Source organism: Urocitellus parryii, chromosome 11, assembly GCF_045843805.1.
Source record: "Urocitellus parryii isolate mUroPar1 chromosome 11, mUroPar1.hap1, whole genome shotgun sequence".
NCBI lineage: Eukaryota > Metazoa > Chordata > Mammalia > Rodentia > Sciuridae > Urocitellus > Urocitellus parryii.
In genome coordinates, this window is record NC_135541.1 from 56484136 (window position 1) to 56504671 (window position 20536).

A 20536-nucleotide genomic window follows, 5' to 3' on the forward strand; every position below is an offset into this window, starting at 1 on the left:
TTCCAGAGTCAGATGCAAATATTTGGGTTTTCTTACTTTGCCTTGACCATAAGCTCCACAAGCCCTTGTTCATGTGTGGAAATAAAGTAAGCATCATATAACCAAGTATTTTAGCAGAAAGGACTATGACACTTCAAAGTTAGCACTCTTAAGGACCTAAGGAAAATAATGAGTTAGGACCAGTGTGTGTGTGTGTGTGTGTGTGTGTGTGTGTGTGTATCTTTTAATCAAAATCTCGAGGAAAATCTGCTTCTTTGGATACCTACTTTCTATGAAGCGTGGCTCTAAGCACATGTCAAAAAGTCAGAAAAATTCTAAGGCAATCGTGTTTTTAAAAATAAATTGTACTGCCTGTAATCCCAGCCACTCAGGAGGCTGAGGCAGGAGGATCACAAGTTCAAAACCAGCTTCAGCAACAGGGAGGCACTAAGCTACTCCAAGAGGCCCTGTTTCTAAATAAAATATACAATAGAGCTGGAGATGTGGCTCAGTGGTTGAGTGCCCCAGAGTTCAATTCCCAGTACCCAAAACAAACAAACAAAAAAACAAAAAAACAAATATTATTATTCAATTTTGCCAGTTTAAAAGTATGACAGGTCAGTCTCTGAAGGCTGATGAAAACAGCCAAATTCAACATCTAATATAACTCCAATGATTTATTTTTCACTACCAAAAAAAGAATCAAGAAGCATTAGCATTAGCAGACAAAGTTTAAAAAAGAAACTGAGGAATGCAGATTGGAAGTGGGAGCCTAGCACTTATATCATATTATATGATCAAGCTTTTCAAAACCACAGCTCATTGTCTAAGAATTGATCATGGGGTCTTTTAAAATTGTTCCACTTTGTGTCTTGGCTTTTAAAAAATGATAAGAGATAGCTAAATGAATTGGCTGATATTCAAAAGAAGTCATTTGGGTCGACTGGCATAAAATAATAAAAAAATGCCAAGTAGTTCATGTCATATCAGGACCAACAATTTAAAAGCTGCATTGTCAGCAATAGAGAATTTAATTTCAGAATTATAATGAAACTCTCCCATAACTCCTTAAAATGATGTAAATGGCATGAGAAAGGTAGAGACTTCCAAATAATATTTGATCCCCAGTTATATAAATTATATTGAAGTCTGACAATGTATTTCTGGCCATAATCTATTTATTAAAAAATTGCCCTCCTCACCCCTGTCCACCCCTCTCCCAAAGTATAGATTTTTGAGTCTAAAGGTATCTTGGAAACTATTTTATCTTATTTAAATGAGCATTTCCTATTATAGTAATTTCCTAAATTCTTTATAATTCAGAAAAAAAAAGACTCCTCTTTCATCTTTTTCCCCTTCTTACAATTTATCTATAAAAGAAATAGTACGCTTCATTATTCATGATCACAAGCTGGACTCAGTAGCAATCAGGAAACAGCTTCATTTTTCTCCCATCACTGCCTTCAAACATTCTGTCAGCTCTCCCCTCCTCTCACTTTGACAGCCTCTCTTTCAGATTTCTTTCCACAATAACAATTTTGCCATCAGGTATTAAAAAGTCCTGTCTTGTCTAACCCAAAGCATTCATCTAATATTCGATGTGGATCTTCTCCCCACCTGCTAGCTCTGGAGTGAGACTCCTGGTTTGGGGGAGGGGAGAAACAGTGAGAAGATGGAGGAAGGCCCTGTTCTATTCTTTTATGCTCCTTTCTTCCCTCCCCATCCCACTTCCAACCTTGCCCTTTTCATTTCTGAATCCTAGGAGATGATAGAAATCAAAATAAGAGGTCTTGTCTTTAATTCTTAGTTGACTATCAGATGCCCTCTGTTGTGGCAGATTTCCAAATATTAGGACTCACCAGGTGTATTTGTGATTTGAAAGAGATCTTAGCAAAGTTCTATGGCCTACATGTTTCCTACAAAGGACAATAAGCTCTTCAGCTAACCTCTCCTAATAACTACACCTCCCCCCACCCCCAGTTGGCCTTAGTAGACAGCTCTCTTGAGTTTGTTCTACTTGGATCACAGTGATTCAATGGATGTGCAACATGACAAACTGCTGACCCTTCTTCCTTATGAAAGGTCCACGTCAGCTTCCCTCAAAAAAAAAAAAAAATACTCTGCTTACATATAGGCACAGGAAACCCCACTAATCCCCACTATAATTTTGTAAACATTCAGCCAAGGACTGAGATGCCATTCTACCATTTTGTAGAAAATCCTAACCCCTACGAGCCGTAAGTACTCTTGGGGCTTCCCAACACTTGACTTGAAGGTAAGGGAAGAATCTCCTTCCCCTCTCTGTGAAAGGGGAAAAAGAAAATGCGCATTGCTCTGTTAGTCCTGCAAATTCCCTTCCAAGAATATTTAATAACTGTCTTCTGAACAGACCAAAGAAAAGATGACAGGACTGGTGGTCTGACCAATTTGCAGTAATTCCTGCAGGGTGAGGTCTTGCACCTTTCTTTGGAATGTGAAGGAAATTGTCACCGTGTGCCCTAAGCTTTGAGGTCTCAAATTCTAAGACAGCAGGCATCTCCCATTCCACATGTCAGAGATTTAAAGTACCTTTTAAATAAATCTCCTCCAATGAGAATTTTGAGAATTTCTCTTTCTGAATTGTTACCCAACTACCCAGGAGAGGAAAAATTCAAAATAAAGGAATAAAAGGCTTCATCCAAATGTCTCTTTCCCTTAAGAGTAAACTACTGTTCTTTTTAGCTTCTGTGATCTAGCACTGGTGGAGAGGGTGAAAGGCCAAGGTAATTAAGAGGTCATTGTAGCAAGAGTAGTTCAGCATCATCTAATTGCATTTTTCCTGGTATGAATACGTTAATCTGTTTCAGTCACCATACTAGCCAACTAGTCCAGGTTCCACTATCACACTAGAATGCAAAATCCTTTTGTGGTAAATTGGCAAATGTATTCTGAATTAACTAAGAATTAGGACACTGTCAGTGTATATACTGCTAATTAGAGAGCTTCCTGGTGTTTGGAAGATGGAGTAATAATTCGTCGACACTTTCTTTAAGAAGGAAAAGAAAATTCAACCATAAAACTGTGCTTGGGGTTCTTTTTTGTTTGGTTAAGTTTGGCAGAGGGCAATTTTATTTTTATAGTTTCTAAGCCAATTTGATGATCAGGAAGATAATCTTGCAAACATTACATAACTTAGCCTTGTTATTCTAATTCTATATATGAATATACATGAGAGTAGCTGAAAAGCTGAAATCCAGAGTTAGCCTGATTTCTCACCCCAGGACTTGATGGCTATGTGATTTCAGGCAATTACTTAATCTCACTCAGCCTTGGTTTCCTAGTTTTTAAAACAGCAATAATAATAACATTGTGAGGCTGATACACTTTATAAAGAAACTGAAAATCACTTTGCAAATATTAGCTTTGTTTCTCCTTAGTAAAGCATTTTGTTTAGGTAGATCATGTGAATACAATTTACCTGAATGATTAGGAACACATTCCCTCATGTGAGATGGACTCAGTAATCATTCATTGTCAAAAATATTTGCTGAATAAGTAAATTAACCAACTACTTGTTTAATCTCACTTATATTAGAACCCCCAATCAAATTTTGTGTTCTCTCTAGGCCTCAAAATTCATGTATGCAAAATATACAAATACAAATACCTACTTCAGTGATTCTCAATTACAGTACTTATCAGAAACCCTCTAGTTTCTGATTGAGTAGGCCTGAGGCAAGGCCTTGACAACTACATTTAAGTTCCATGGGTAACTAGAAGCTGACTCAGGACAAAGAGCTACTAAGCTTCCCTTGAGGACTGCTGTGAGGATTAGATGAGATCATCATATATTAAGGCAGTTAACACATGCTTAATACATCTAAGTATGTAAATGCTTTCTAAATATTTATAAATATTTATTCATAAAACTATTTTACACAACATATCTAAGAATTAATTAGTGAATTATCAAAGCAGTGGTTCTCCAATTTCAGCATGATTCTTGAGGAACTTGTAAAAACTTGTTTGCTAGACCCACCTCTTGAGTTTCTGACTCAGTAGGTCTGAATTTATGTCCAACAATTTGCATTTCTAACAAGTTCCCAGGACATGTTGATATTGCTGGTCCAAGAACGACACTTTGTGAACCACAGCATTTGAGAAACATTAATGATATCTGTGATGGTTTGTTTTATGGGTTAACTTTACTGGACCCACAGGGTGCCCAGATATTTGGTTCAATATTACTCTGGGTGTGTCTATGAGAGTGATTCTGGATGAGATTAACTTAACATTTGAAACTGTAGACTGACTAAAGCAGATTGCCCTGCCCATTGTATATGAGCTTCATTCAAACCACTTGAGAACTGAATAGAACAAAAAGGAGGAGTAAGGAAGAATTTTCTTTCACTGCATGACTGTTTTTATTTTTAAGAGATAGGGTGAGGTCTTGCTATGTTGCCCAGGCTTGCTTAGACTCCTGGACTCAAGTTTTCTGGCTCAGCCTCCCAAGTCGCTGAGACTACAGGCATGCACCACCATGCCTGTCTCTTCTTTTCAGCTGAGATGTCAGTCTTCTGCCTCAGACTGGAACTATACCACCAGCTCTTTTGATTCTCCAGCCTTCTGAGAACAAATCATAGGATTTCTCAGTCCCCATAGTCACTTGAACCAGTTCCATATGATAGAAATAAATCTGTCTCCTATTGGTTCTATTTCTCTAGAGAATTCCACCTAATACCGTATGAAATTACGTACATATAAAATTAAAAATAAACAATAGGCAGAGAATAGAGTATCAAAATTTTCTATTTTAGATATCAGAAGTTTAATTTTGTTGAATTTGATAAGCTGAAATAGTCTCATGTGGTTACTGCCTCCTCAATGAAACTTTAGCTGACACATTTGCTCTAGGATAAATGTGAAGTTCACACCTTTGCAGCTCTGCTGTACTTTGTATTGACTTGAGATGTATGATTACACTGAACAGCCTTGTATTGAAACAAACTGTTAGAGCATTACTCCCTCTCTCTAGTAGAAAGCAAACTTCTTAAAAGCAAGGATCAGATTATACTCACCTATGAACCCCCAAGGGTCTAGGCACAGTGCCTGTAGATAGCCAATAAAATCCTTAATGAACTAATATAAACTCAACTTAGAAGAGTAAATTTTATCACAATTTTTTTTTAAGTCTCATAGCATCTCTATAGAGAAGTCTAGAGGTTCATGGACAATCATCTCTCTTTCTTCTCTTTCATTACAGCAGTGATTCTCCAAAGTGTATGTATGCAGGGAGAGGTTGCTCTCTAGAAGACATCTGACTATATCAGGAAACATTGTTTGTCACAACTAAGGAGGGTCCAGCATCTGGTGAGTGAAGGTCAGGGATGTCGCTAGCCATACTAAAATACCCAGAACATCACCCATAACAAAGAAGCATCCAGTCCAAAATCTCAAAAATGCCTAGTTTGAGAAACTCAGCTTTAGAGAAATGTATGTTTATCAGCTTTCCATTGCTGTGACAAAGTATCTGAGAAAAACAACTTAAAGAAGAAAGGTTTATTTTGGCTGAGGGTTTCAGAAATTTCTATCCATGGGTGGTTGGTTCCATGCTTTTGGGCCTGTGATGATGAGGCAGAACATCATAGAGGGAACACATGGTAGAGCAAAACTGTTCAGCTCATGGTAGCCAGATAGCCAGAGTCAGAGAGAAAGGGGCCACAGACAAAATATACCCTTCAAAGGCACACCCCCAATGACCTACTTATTCCAACTAGGCCCTATCTCTAAAGTTGCCACCTCCTCCCCAATAGCCCATTCAACTAGGAATTCATTAATGGATTGATCCATTGATGAGGTGAGAGCCCTCACAATAAAATCACTTCCCAAAAACTTCTGTACATTATTGCACTGGGGACCAAGCCTTCAGCACATGAGCCTTTGTGCAACATTTCAAAGCCAAATCATAAAAGAATCTGAGGTAATTTAGCATGGGCTATAACCTCCTTCCTATTACCCTCCAAAATAAAAAAAAAAAGAATAACAACAGTTTCCAAGTGTACAATAATTTGTTTTATAGATGGCATTTCATAACCTGATGGCTCAGGCCACAAGGACTCAAGGTAGTGGCAGGTCAGGAGAAATGTAGTCTTACTCTGAGCCAAATACTCTTAAGTGCTTTCTTCTGAACCTCTGAGGAGCCAATCCAAACCTCACCAGCAGCTTCCTCCTCTGTACCTAGACAAGATCACATCTCAAGAGATCCTTGTCCTTCAGAGAGTGTTTTGATCATTATATTATTTTGACTTTTAAATTCAGTTATATGGCTTAGCTCTTTTTATTATATTAGGCCTTTATTAAACATTAGTTCACATCTTGGTTAAAAATGTGTTACAACATAGCCTGATTGAAAGAAAATGAAAAGCATCCCTAACAGCCAGGAGCAGTAACAACAAACAACTGTGACTTCCCCCTTTCCTTTTTCAGTCAGGCCTTAAAATGGCATTGTAAAGACCCCAAGAACCTTCTGCAGTCAACACAATCTCCTGGCATTTTTAACTGCTTCTGGCACCAGCATCCACCACTCCCCATTTTCTCTGTTCTCCTCCTCCCGTTTCTGCTACCCTTGCTGTGGAACACATGTATGTTGACCGTCATGCATATGGCAGAATAATTAGATTGTAAGGAACTCAATGTGGGAAACAGAAAGTAAACCTGGTCAGTGGTGGGTACCAACAGAGAAAAGGAAAAGAAGTATGAGGTAACAGAGACTGACCAGGAGGCAAGCTGAGGCTACAGAGCACCTTTGCTATAAGAAAAAGCCAGCTTTGACCGTGCTGTGCTTCTCTTATTTTCAGGACAGCAAGACAGGGGAAGTGAATTGAGCATTTCTTGAATACCTACTGCACACAGGATACTATACACTTTGACATTTGTTGTGCAATTTAATACTTACAATAGGATTAAAATCCTAAAGTAGGTATTATTATCTCTATTTTTCAGCTAAAGAAAGTGAAGTTCAAAGAGATTATTCCCCGAAATCCTATAGTTGGGATTTGAATACATATGTCTGATCTCAAGTCTCCACAACTACCACCAAAAGAAAAAAGGAGGTAAGCACTCAGAAGATGATTTTTTAAATGTGTCAAGAAAAATCATTTTGGGAATGTACAAGGCACAATAGAAACTGACTATAATATGGAATCGTTCTTCTTAAAATAGAATGTATGATCCATATACCTACTCCATAATGTTTTCTTTAAATATATATTGTCTGAATATATAAAAAGGAATCCCATTATAATTGCAATGCATTAATAAAAATATGAAAAATATATAAGACATTTATTAATTTTTTCACTTATTTCCTCCACAAACAATTGTGTACCCTAGTAAGGATAAGGCACTGTGCTAGTGACCATCAGAGGCACAAATCTGAACAAAGCATGAAATACGCAAATACTGGAGAAAAGTGAGCATATAATTAAAATACAGTGATAAATTCGACAAATGAAATCTCGAGGCAGTATAGGAACAAATAAATATTGAAAAGGAAGAATGTCAAAGTTTCCAGTTTAACTTCAGGTATAAGTAAAGAAAGTTAAAGCATCTTTCTTCTGCTTTGGTTGGAGGAACTGCACACACATGCCTGTGCGTGAACATGCACGCGTATACACACACACTCAAAACGATATTCGAATTCCAGGAGATAAATGTAGACCTCTGTCAGTCCATCTGCCATGTCATCTACAGACCAAAGGGCAAATTCCTGAGCAAATGGTGAAAAACAGATCTGGGTTTGCCAAGTGCTGGTTATGTGACTTTGGGAAAGTAATTTTAATTTCTCAGTGTCTAAGTTTCCTCATCGGCAAAGCAAATGAAACTAAACCATTTCTAAATTCTCTCCCACACTTTAACATTCTCTAGAGTTTTAACTCTAATGACTATTCAACCATATACATAGTTTGCTGATCAGAAATTTGATTTATAACTATCTTTAAGGCTTTGATACTGATGACTATTTCAAGTTGTATCATTTGAAAACTGTACTGAGAACCAATGAAATGAGAGGACCACAGCATGGCTCAGTACATTTCATTGGGCTTAGTACAATATTGAAGAAGGTAAGAAAAACTGACATCATAAATGCAAATCTACCAGATTTTGAAAAATTCCAAAACAAAGTTCTGAGGCATGGGAAGAAATATGTTTAAATATAGTATAAGAATCTTTAAAGCCAAATCCAAAATTATTATTGTCTCCTATGGAAATAAATGTTAAAAGACAGAATTTTCCCTATCTGTATTATATTTCCAGACTCCTATACAGTAGAAAAACGTTAGGAAAACTGAATTTCAGTCTTAATAAAAATTTTATTCATAGGTCTACTGTTTTTAAAAGTATCAACATGTTAAATATAAAATGACACTCAAAATTGTAATAAAATTACCAAGTGATATGAATTGATAACAAGCACGAAAATTAAATGCTTTAAACCTTTAGAGATGAAAAAAATAACATCTTCAAATTTCCCCTGCCTCTTGAAGATTAATGAGTTAACATTTATAAAGGTTTTATACCTTGAAAGAAAGTTAACAATGCAACAGCATATGAAAGAGAGAATAGAGTACACTTTTTTGTCATGTTAGTAAAAAAGATTACTAAACTGACAATGATAAATAATAACAACCTGAGAGTAAACTTTTTTCAAGATATAATATTTTTGCCTCTGATTTCAGTGAAAGATAAAAGGCTGAATACAAAGGCATAAATTCATCTAAAATTAAACTTGGTATTACAGTGCTGAAATTTTTACTGTAACCATTTTTAATAAATTACGTTTTGTTAACCAAGATTAACCCAAAATCAGAAAGTAATTAAAAAAAAGAAAAGAAGGAAGGGAAAGGAGAGGGTTGAGAAAGGAGAGGAAGAAAAAATATATCTGTATGGTAGGTATTTCAGAAGTAATCCTAGACTAATGTGTTTTTTGCTTATTGTTTGCAGATTTTGTTTTCTGTTTGAGTATTTTGTTTTTGTTTTTATTTTGATTTGTTTTGTTTTTGCAGTTCTAGGGATCAAACCTAGGGCTTCACATACAAAACAAGTGCTATACTACTGAGCTATAACCCCAGCAGCTAGAATAATGATCTTTAAAGATTCCAAATGTAGTAGAAAAGTTACTTATTAGGATCTAACTAAAGACTAACTCTAGAACAACAGTGTTAGAACCTTTCAAAAAACATTGCCAAGGAGCACCCCTGCATCATTCACTCACATGCCTCCCCTTCCCATTGTCTATATTTTTAAATGAGAAATTTTCCTGTCCAAAGCATACAAGATTTCAGTGTTTCAAAACATCTCAAAGGCTCTGGATCCTAAAGTTACTTATTCCCTGTGGATCATGAATAACTTTCATATTACATTAAAAAAATATTTTGATGAATTGCATTGCTTCCTATTTGAAATCCAAAAGTAATAAAAATAATAGTAAATTTGATTATCCAGAAAGATGCATTTCATAGATTTTTCAGACATGGTCTAAGAACCGTTTCCATTACAGGAAGAAGCAATACCTGCTCTGAGCTTTCTGTGGGTTTCAGCTCACTGGCCAGCACCAGGGCTCAGTTCCATCCATTTGTATGATTTGAAAAGAGCTATGTCTTAAAATTCATTCATGTATTCATTCAACAAATAACTATTGAACACTTTTTTTTAGCTACTTACCTTTTAGCTACTGACTTCCTAAGTACTAGACATCAAGAGAAAGATTTAGTAGTCCCTAATTTCCAGAAGTTTACAACTTAATTTCATATTCATGTGTAAATGTGCTATCAGTGAAACAGGACAAAGAAAATTGAAAGATTCTTGAAATCTAAGGCTTAGAAGCTCCTGTTAAAGAAAGAGAATTTAGCATCCCTTTCTTTTGTGCCTCTTTTCCTAGAACTCAAGCTATTATTACATATCTGACTTGTACACTAACTTTCTGAGAATTTTATAACATTATCCCAAGATAATACTATTAAGATTTGGAGCTAACATTAAACTTCTGATATTCAATTGGTATAAGTGCCTGGATATATTAACAGCAAATTTACTTTCCCTTTTATGTGCCATATTTTACTTTTAGACTCAGAAGATCCTGGGTCTCTTTAACCTAAAGAGACAGTTTAACACAGTAAAAGCATGCATTTATGTGCATACTCACACATGTACACACATATATAATGTTCATTAGACCATTATATGTGCACAGAAAATTTTTAATTGCTAAGTATGCCATTTATGTTAAAGCAATGTAATTGAATATTATCGAACTATTGAAATGAAGAATACAGAGTGCCTGCAAGCTAGGCAAACCTGCAACCCACGGGCGGGCGGGTCAGGCCCAGCAACCAGCCTAGTAACAGAGCAGCTACACGCGCCTGCGGGGAACGCGGACCGGACCCACTAGGACAGGTCCGGCGGACGGCTGAGGGCCAGGCCCGTCCCCTCCCCCAGTGTCTGCAAGGTAGGCGGGACTGTGACCACTGGCAGATCGGGCCGAGCGGCCTGCTGAGGGGCGGAACCGGCCCCTCCCCCAGTGCCTGCAAGCTAGGGGAACCTGCAACCCACGGGCGGGCGGGTCAGGCCCAGCAACAAGCCAAGTGACAGAGCAGCTACACGCGCTGGCGGGGAACGCGGACCAGACCCACAAGGACAGGTCCGGCGGCCTGCTGAGGGGCAGGCCCGTCCCCTCCCCCAGTGTCTGCAAGGTAGGCGGGACTGTGAACACCGGCAGATCAGGCCCAGCGGCCTGCTGAGGGACGGAACCAGCCCCTCCCTCAGTGCCTGCAAGCTAGGGGAAACTGCGACCCATCGGGAGGTTAGGCCCAGCAACCTACGGAGTGACACAGGTGCCCCTGGCGCCTGCTGGGTAGGCGGACCTTTGACCGACCAGCAGAGCAGACCTAGGGCCTGCCAGCATGGTAGACGGATCACACTAATTGGAGGAGGATCACAGCCACTACCTGCCCTGCAAGGGTGATTTTTCAACTATACAAGAGCAATATAAATAAATAGAGGGAAAATATCAAAGACACAACAATTTCACCAAGCAGAAAGAAACGCCAGCAGTATGAAACAACAAGGAAAGAAAGGACCACAGGCAATGCAGGTCAACTCAACTTTAGAAGAGGTAATAGCTGCAACAGATGGAATGTCAGATAGAGAGCTCAGGACATACATGCTTCAGATGATCTGGAGTCTCAAGGAAGACATGAGACAGCAAAATCAGACAATGAAAGATCACATTGACAAACAAATCCAGGAAGTAAAAGATCAATTTCACAGGGAGATAGAGGTAATAAAAAACAAACAAATAGAAATCCTAGAAATGCAGGAAACAATAAACCAACTTAAAAACTCAATTGAGAATACTACCAGCAGAGTGGATCACTTAGAAGATAGAACATCAGACAATGAAGACAGAGTATTTCAACTTGAAAAGAACATAGACAGCTCAGCAAGTCTACTAAGAAACCATGAGCAGAACATTCAAGAACTATGGGATAATATCAAAAGACCAAACTTAAGAGTCATTGGGATACAGCAAGGCACAGAGCTCCAAACCAAAGGATTAAGCAATCTATTCAGTGAAATAATACAAGAAAACTTCCCAGACTTGAAGAATGAGACAGAATCCCAAATCCTAGAAGCCTACAGGATGCCGAATGCGCAAAATCATAAGAGATCCACACCTAGACACATTATAATGAAGATGTCCAACATACAGAATAAGGAGAGAATTTTAAAAGCTACAAGAGAAAGGAAGCAGATTACATTTAGGGGTAAACCAATCAGGATAACAGCTGATCTCTCAACACAGACTCTGAAAGCTAGAAGATCCTGGAATAACATATTTCAAACGCTAAAAGAAAATGGGTTCCAACCAAGAATCGTGTATCCCGTGAAATTAAGCTTCAGGATGGAAGATGAAATTAAAACATTCCACGACAAACAAAAGTTAAAAGAATTTGCAGCTAGAAAACCATCTCTTCAAATAATCCTTGGCAAAACACTATAGGAAGAGGAAATGGAAAACAACAATGAAAACCAACAGTGGGAGGTAGGACAGTAAAGGGGGGAAAATAATCAAAGAGGAAAACAAATCAGGTTTAATAGCATTAATAAACAAACTATGGCTGGAAGAACAAACCATATCTCAATAATAACCCTAAATGTTAATGGCTTAAACTCACCAATTAAGAGACACAGGCTAGTTGAATGGATCACAAAACAAGACCCAACAATATGCTGCCTGCAGGAGACGCATTTGATAGGAAAAGATACACATAGACTGAAGGTGAAAGGTTGGGAAAAATCATATCACTCATATGGACTGCGGAAACAAGCAGGAGTGTCCATACTCATATCAAATAAAATAGATTTCAAGCCAAAGTTAATCAAAAGGGATAAAGAGGGACACTACATACTGCTCAAGGGAACCATACACCAACAAGATATAACAATCATAAATATATATGCCCCAAACAACGGGGCTGCTATGTTCATCAAGCAAACTCTTCTTAAGTTCAAGAATCTAATAGACCACCATACAATAATCATGGGAGACTTTAACACACCTCTCTCATCACTGGACAGATCTTCCAAACAAAAGTTGAATAAGGAAACTATAGAACTCAATAATACAATTAACAACCTAGACTTAATTGACATATATAGAATATACCACCCAACATCAAGCAGCTACACTTTTTTCTCAGCAGCACATGGATCCTTCTCAAAAATAGATCATATATTATGTCACAGGGAAACTCTTAGTCAATATAAAGGAGTAGAGATAATACCATGCATCTTATCTGATCACAATGGAATGAAACTGAAAATCAACGATAAAAGAAGGAAGGAAAAAATCATGCATCACTTGGATAATGAACAATAGGTTACTGAATGATCAATGGGTTTTAGAAGACATCAAGGAGGAAATTAAAAAATTCTTAGAGTTAAATGAAAACACAGACACAACATATCGGAATCTATGGGACACATTGAAAGCAGTTCTAAGAGGAAAATTCATTGCTTGAAGTGCATTCCTTAAAAAAAGAAAAAACCAACAAATAAATGATCTCATACTTCATCTCAAAATCCTAGAAAAAGAAGAGCAAAACAACAGCAAAAGAAGTAGAAGGCAAGAAATAATTAAAATCAGAGCTGAAATTAATGAAATCAAAACAAAAGAAACAATTGAAAAAATTGACAAAACTAAAAGTTGGTTCTTTAAAAAAATAAATAAAATTGACAGACCCTTAGCCATGCTAACGAAGAGAAGAAGAGAGAGAACTCAAATTACCAGCATACGGGATGAAAGAGGCAATATCACAACAGACACTTCAGAAATACAGAAGATAATCAGAAATTATTTTGAATCCTTATACTCCAATAAAATAGAAGATAGTGAAGGCATCGATAAATTTCTTAAGTCATATAATCTGCCCAGATTGAGTCAGGAGGATATAGACAACCTAAACAGACCAATATCAATTGAGGAAATAGAAGAAACCATCAAAAGATTACCATCTAAGAAAAGCCCAGGACCGGACGGGTATACAGCAGAGTTTTACAAAACCTTTAAAGAGGAACTAATACCAATACTTTTCAAGCTATTTCAGGAAATAGAAAAAGAGGGAGAACTACCAAATTCATTCTACGAGGCTAACATCACCCTGATTCCGAAACCAGACAAAGACACTTCAAAGAAAGAAAACTACAGACCAATATCTCTAATGAACCCAGATGCAAAAATCCTCAATAAAATTCTGGCGAATCGGATACAAAAACATATCAAAAAAATTGTGCACCATGATCAAGTAGGATTCATCCCTGGTATGCAAGGTTGGTTCAATATACGGAAATCAATAAATGTTATTCACCACATCAATAGACTTAAAAATAAGAACCATATGATCATCTCGATAGATGCGGAAAAAGCATTCGACAAAGTACAGCATCCCTTTATGTTCAAAACTCTTGAAAAACTAGGGATAACAGGAACATACCTCAACATTGTAAAAGCAATTTATGCTACGCCTCAGGCTAGCATCATTCTGAATGGAGAAAAATTGAAGGCATTCCCTCTAAGATCTGGAACAAGACAGGGATGCCCTCTTTCACCACTTCTGTTCAACATAGTTCTCGAAACACTGGCCAGAGCAATTAGACAGACGAAAGAAATTAAAGGCATAAAAATAGGAAAAGAAGAACTTAAATTATCACTATTTGCAGATGACATGATTCTATACCTAGCAGACCCAAAAGGGTCTACAAAGAAACTATTAGAGATAATAAATGAATTCAGCAAAGTGGCAGGTTATAAAATCAACACGCATAAATCAAAGGCATTCCTGTATATCAGCGACAAATCCTCTGAAATGGAAACGAGGACAACCACACCGTTCACAATATCCTCAAAAAGAATAAAATACTTGGGAATCAACCTAACAAAAGAGGTGAAAGACTTATACAATGAAAACTACAGAACCCTAAAAAAGAGAAATTGAAGAAGACCTTAGAAGATGGAAAAACATACCCTGTTCATGGATAGGCAGAACTAACATCATCAAAATGGCGATATTACCAAAAGTTCTCTATAGGTTTAATGCAATGCCAATCAAAATCCCAATGGCATTTCTTGTAGAAATGGAGAAAGCAATCATGAAATTCATATGGAAGAATAAAAGACCCAGAATAGCAAAAACAATACTAAGCAGGAAGTGTGAATCAGGTGGTATAGCGATTCCAGATCTCAAACTATACTACAGAGCAATAGTAACAAAAACAGCATGGTACTTGTACCAAAACAGGTGGGTGGACCAATGGTACAGAATAGAGGACACATAAACCAACCCACAAAACTACAACTTTCTTATATTTGATAAAGGGGCTAAAAGCATGCAATGGAGGAAGGATAGCATCTTCAACAAATGGTGCTGGGAAAACTGGAAATCCATATGCAACAAAATGAATCTGAATCCCTTTCTCTCGCCAAACACCAAAGTTAACTCAAAATGGATTAAGGAGCTTGATATCAAATCAGAGACACGGCATCTGATAGAAGAAAAAGTTGGCTACGACCTATATGCTGTGGGGTCGGGCTCCAAATTCCTCAATAGGACACCCATAGCACAAGAGTTAACATCTAGAATCAACAAATGGGACTTACTCAAACTAAAAAGTTTTTTCTCAGCAAAATAAACAATAAGAGAGGTAAACAGGGAGCCTACATCATGGGAACAAATCTTTACTCCTCACACTTCAGATAGAGCCCTAATATCCAGAATATATAAAGAACTCAGAAAATTAGACAATAAGATAACAAATAACCCAATCAACAAATGGACCAAGGACTTGAATACACACTTCTCAGAGGAGGACATACAATCAATCAATAAGTACATGAAAAAATGCTCACCATCTCTAGCAGTTAGAGAAATGCAAATCAAAACCACCCTAAGATACCATCTCACTCCAGTAAGATTGGCAGCCATTATGAAGTCGAACAACAATAAGTGCTGGCGAGGTTGTGGGGAAAAGGGTACACTTGTACATTGTTGGTGGGACTGCAAATTGGTGCAGCCAATTTGGAAAGCAGTATGGAGATTTCTTGGAAAGCTGGGAATGGAACCACCATTTGACCCAGCCATTCCCCTTCTCGGTCTATTCCCTAAAGACCTAAAAAGTGCATGCTACAGGGACACTGCTACATCGATGTTCATAGCAGCACAATTCACAATAGCAAGACAGTGGAATCAACCTAGATGCCCTTCAATAGACGAATGGATAAAAAAAATGTGGCATTTATACACAATGGAGTATTACTCTGCAGTAAAAAATGACAAAATCATAGAATTTGGTGGGAAATGGATGGCATTAGAGCAGATTATGCTAAGCGAAGCTAGCCAAGCCCTAAAAAACAAATGCCAAATGTCTCCTTTGATATAAGGAAAGTAACTAAGAACAGACTAGGGAAAAAGAGCACGAGAAGAAGACCAACATTAAACAAGGATGAGAGGTGGGAGGGAAAGGGAGAGAGAAGGGAAATTGCATGGAAATGGAAGGAGACCCTCAGGGTTATACAAAATTACATACAAGAGGAAGTGAGGGGAAAGGGAAAAACAGTACAAGGGGGAGGAATGAATTACAGTAGAGGGGGTAGAGAGAGAAGAGGGGAGGGGATGGAAGGGGAGGGGGGATAGTAGAGGATAGGAAAGGCAGCAGAATACAACAGACATGAGTATATCAATATGTAAAGCAATGAAGTGTAACTGATATGATTCTGCAAGCTGTATACAGGGTAAAATGGGAGTTCATAACCCGCTTGAATCAAAATGTGAAATATGATATATCAAGAACTATGTAATGTTTTGAACAACCAACATTAAAAAAAATAAATAAAAAAAAGAAATGAAGAATACATAAAATATATAATTTATTCAATAAATATTCATTTAGTATTTATTGTATGCCCAGAATTATACTGGACATTTTGGATTAAAGGACAAATGTCACACAACCAGGACCCTCAAGTTGTTCAAGGTCTAGCAGACCTAGTAAAGTAGATAGCAAATAAACATGACAAACTTCAGGCAATCTAAATCTTTATGGCAAGCTTTTGTGGCAATCTCATAAAAATTCAGTTCCAACTCCAGGCACACCATCCAGCCAGATTTGATCCAGAAAAAATATGATATGCAAAGAGACTAGAAGCAGACCTAGGAAAGAGCTGCAGGCTGGCTGGCCTACAATTAACCAATAGTGTCACCAGAACAATGGGAAACAAAGGGATTAGAGTGACACTGTCATCCTGGAAGGTTAAGACAATGACTGATTTCCATTCAGATTTTTAGTTCCTTTTGCTTCGGGGCAGAAGTAAGACTCAAAATATAAAAGCATTGATGGAAGTATGTACAAAAAATTTTGAGAGCAAAGATGAGGATGTGCTTAATTTAAGGGAAGAGAAACAGAAAGTCTTGTAGAGAAAGTGATATCTGTGCTCAGTTTTTAAGGTTAAATAGGAACTTTTGGCATTATGAGGAAAAAAATAAAACAGCATCATGAAGACAGAATGTGTATGGCCCTAGTATATAGGGTAGTGGACTAAGTAAGATAAGGATGGATGTGGGAAGTTGCTGAACATGAAAATGAAAAGGTCATTATGGGCCACATCTTGGTCTCTTGTATGGTTTACTATGGAACTTTTGCATTTTCCTTTGTAGACAATTGAAACTCATATTGGATTTTAGGGATGTGAAATAAGCAGATTTGTCTTTTGGGAGTATTATATTTACAGTAGTGTGAAAAATTTGGAGATCTAGGTCTAAAGTCAGGAAAGCAGTTAACATATAGGTGATTCTCATCATCCTAGGAATATTGAATGCTGAATTATAGCTGTGGCAGTGCAGAAAGAGAAGAAATGAGACTTAGGATCAATAGTAGCAGCTTATTCAATCAGTGAGCAAAGTCCTAGACAGAGGATGTAAAGAGGGAAGGTAAAATCAAGGATTCTTGGCTTGTGCAAGCAGGTAGATAAATATGTCATTCTGTAAAAATCACAACTATGAGAAATTATATATGAACAAAAACTAGACAGTAACCTATCAAAATGAAGGAAGAAAAATGTTTGCAGAGTAATTACGTAAACCCAGATATACTACAAATTAATAACTGTGCAAATTACCAGTTTATAAACTTGAGCAGATTATTTAACATGAGTTTAGTCTTGCCTAATATTTAATTGTAAGTCATCCTGTTCCAAAGATTTAAAGTAGTTTAGAAAAATGCATACAAGTCAGCAAAACAAAGTATATAAAGAGAGAGAATAAAGGGAAAGAATCAGAAAATGAAAAATAAAATGAATCCGTGTTTGACTCACAAAGACATAGTTTTGAGCAAGAGAGCTAGCCTTGGTTCTGACCTTCCTACCTCTCTGTCCAGCCTGGAAAACACAATGAGTTCCATGACTCACATATTGTCCATTGTTGACTAGTGACATTTCAGAGAAATTTCTCCACTAGGCCCTTCAGAATACAGATTCTTGGTAAAATAGTTATTAGCAGCACAAGAAATAATATCCTTTAACTTAATAGAGTGATGCCAGAGAACATTATAACAGCTAATTAACACGATCTGGGTAAAGAGCTATCTCAGGGTCTGGTTGATTTTAAGATTTGTTAGCATATTTCAGCAATGAAAAGATTGCCTCTTTATTCAGGAACTCTCTCATAAATAGCCTTCTCATAAAGATGACTCAAGGACATCATCAAATCACCTTGCCATCCCCAATTGTCTTCCTTATGATTCCTGAACCACCAACTCAATATCAGTTCTCAAGATTCTCTGCTGCAATACACTAAACAACCTAATTTTGGGGGGCTGGGATTGTGGCTCAGTGGTAGAGTGCTCACCTAGCACGCATGAAGCACTGGGCTTGATCTTCAGCACCACATAAATGTAAAATAAAGATATTGTGTCCACCTAAAACTAAAAAATAAATATTTAAAAGAAAAAAAACTAATTTTTGGAAATACCAGATGCAGCATAAAACCTCACTAATCCATGAAGGGAAGCAAGTCTAGATTCATGAAAATTCTTAATATCCAAAGGACATTCTATTACTTTATAAGCAATTAACTAAGGGCATTACCCATGAGGCTGCCTCAAAATGTTGCCTTAGTAAATGATTCTTTCTAGTTACTTCACTTTTCTTTCATTTAATAGTGCCAAAAAACTTAAATAAGGTCTGTTTTCCCAAACAGGTTAAACAGACTAAACCCACTTCCATTTATTTAATGTATTAAATATCTACTCTTCATCATACCTACGGTATTAATTCAGAATCAGGTAATGAGAATTTACAGATGTTAAAACATAAGGAATCCTGAACTCAGAAACTGTCAAGTGAAGCATATGCCCTTCTTTTGTCTGTTATCTTTCTGTAGGTTACTAAAGAAAAATGTGTGTGTGGAAAGTGTGATAATTATTTAATGCGGCTTCCATAATGTTTGAAAAAGTACACATTTAAATGTAGACCTTCTTAGTGGTGAAGAAGGATAGGAGAGGGGGGTGCCAAACTATTCTTTATAATTTCAGGTCTGTCATATCTCAAACAGCCAAGGTATCCCTGAACTAATCTATTTATTATCAGTATTTTTTAACAGCATTATGGTCCTCCTTTACTCCTTTACTCACAAAGGCTCTTTCACATAAAGGTGTTAAATCAGCAGAATCAATGTCATTGCCTGAGAAAAGAATGTGATAACATTCTTAAGCAGCCAAACAAAAGAAGTGTGAATAAGAGGATAAGAACAGTGAAGAGGAAGAAAAAGAAGCTTAATTCAAAGTGAAAGTACTGTTAAGTCTAGAATTTTTGAAATACAAATGCCCAGTGGTAAGAAGCTTTCACCTTTTTAAACAATTATGACTTTTGATATCTTTAAACCTATACCTAACAAAGGTGTAAAAAAAAATTATAAGCAAACTTAAAATAACTTTTGGTATTTTAAGGCAAAAAGAGATATTAGGTTTTCAATAAAATTTTTATAAAATGTTGATTTTAAAAGCTTATTTTTGTCTTTGGGTTTGAACACTGAAATACAATCCAATAAATAAATAAATTTACACAAAAGACAACCTTCAAAAAAATTTTTTTTTATTTTTAGTTGTAGTTGGACACAATACCTCTATTTATTTGTGTTTTTATATTGTGCTGAGGATAGAACCCAGTGCTTCACACCTGCTAGGCAAGCACTCTACCACTGAGCCACAATCCCATCCTATCCATCAAATTTTTAAGATGCACAAATTTATGCTTCTTTTATGTTTCTTTTATATCTGGATTTTAAATTTTGATCCTATAGGAAAATTTTCACTCAGCAAGCATTTAGGACCCATCCTGAGACTTGTCTGAGCCTTCTCTATCAGATAAAGCATATCTCAAAGGTAGGATTATAGGGAATACAGCTCTCCTCCAAACTCTGGTGACCAAAAGAAGCTACAGAAATTTTATATATGTCTAGGAAGTGGCCCATCCTTTCCCATTAAAGAGCTGTAGAGTCAGAGCTTACAAAATCTTCCTATTTCTTGATTCCTTCTTTTGCAAAGTTATCTGACAGATGCAGAACATAAATGAGCACTGTGGAATTGCAGTTCCTCGATTGAACAAGGGACTTTTCACAGTGACTTTAATGTTTTTCCAATGTTGCAGGTCCTAAGGGAACACGACTGAAAGTTATAAAACCATAATATTCTATGAGAACACAGAGAAGAAGTAAGAAGGGCAAAGAGAAAGCAAAAGAAAAAAAAAAGATATATCTTTATTTTGAACTTTGTTAAAAAGCTGTGTCTTGTCTAAGCATAGATCAATGGAATAAGTAGAGCTGATTCTTCTGGATTCCTTCTTTTAGAAGTAGTTCCAGGCTCCTCTCTGGAAGAAAGGAAAACTGATGAGGCTAGTCCAGAGTTTCTCAACCTTGCTTTTGTTGAGTATTTAAACTAGATGAGTCTTTATTTTATGGGGCTATCTCTG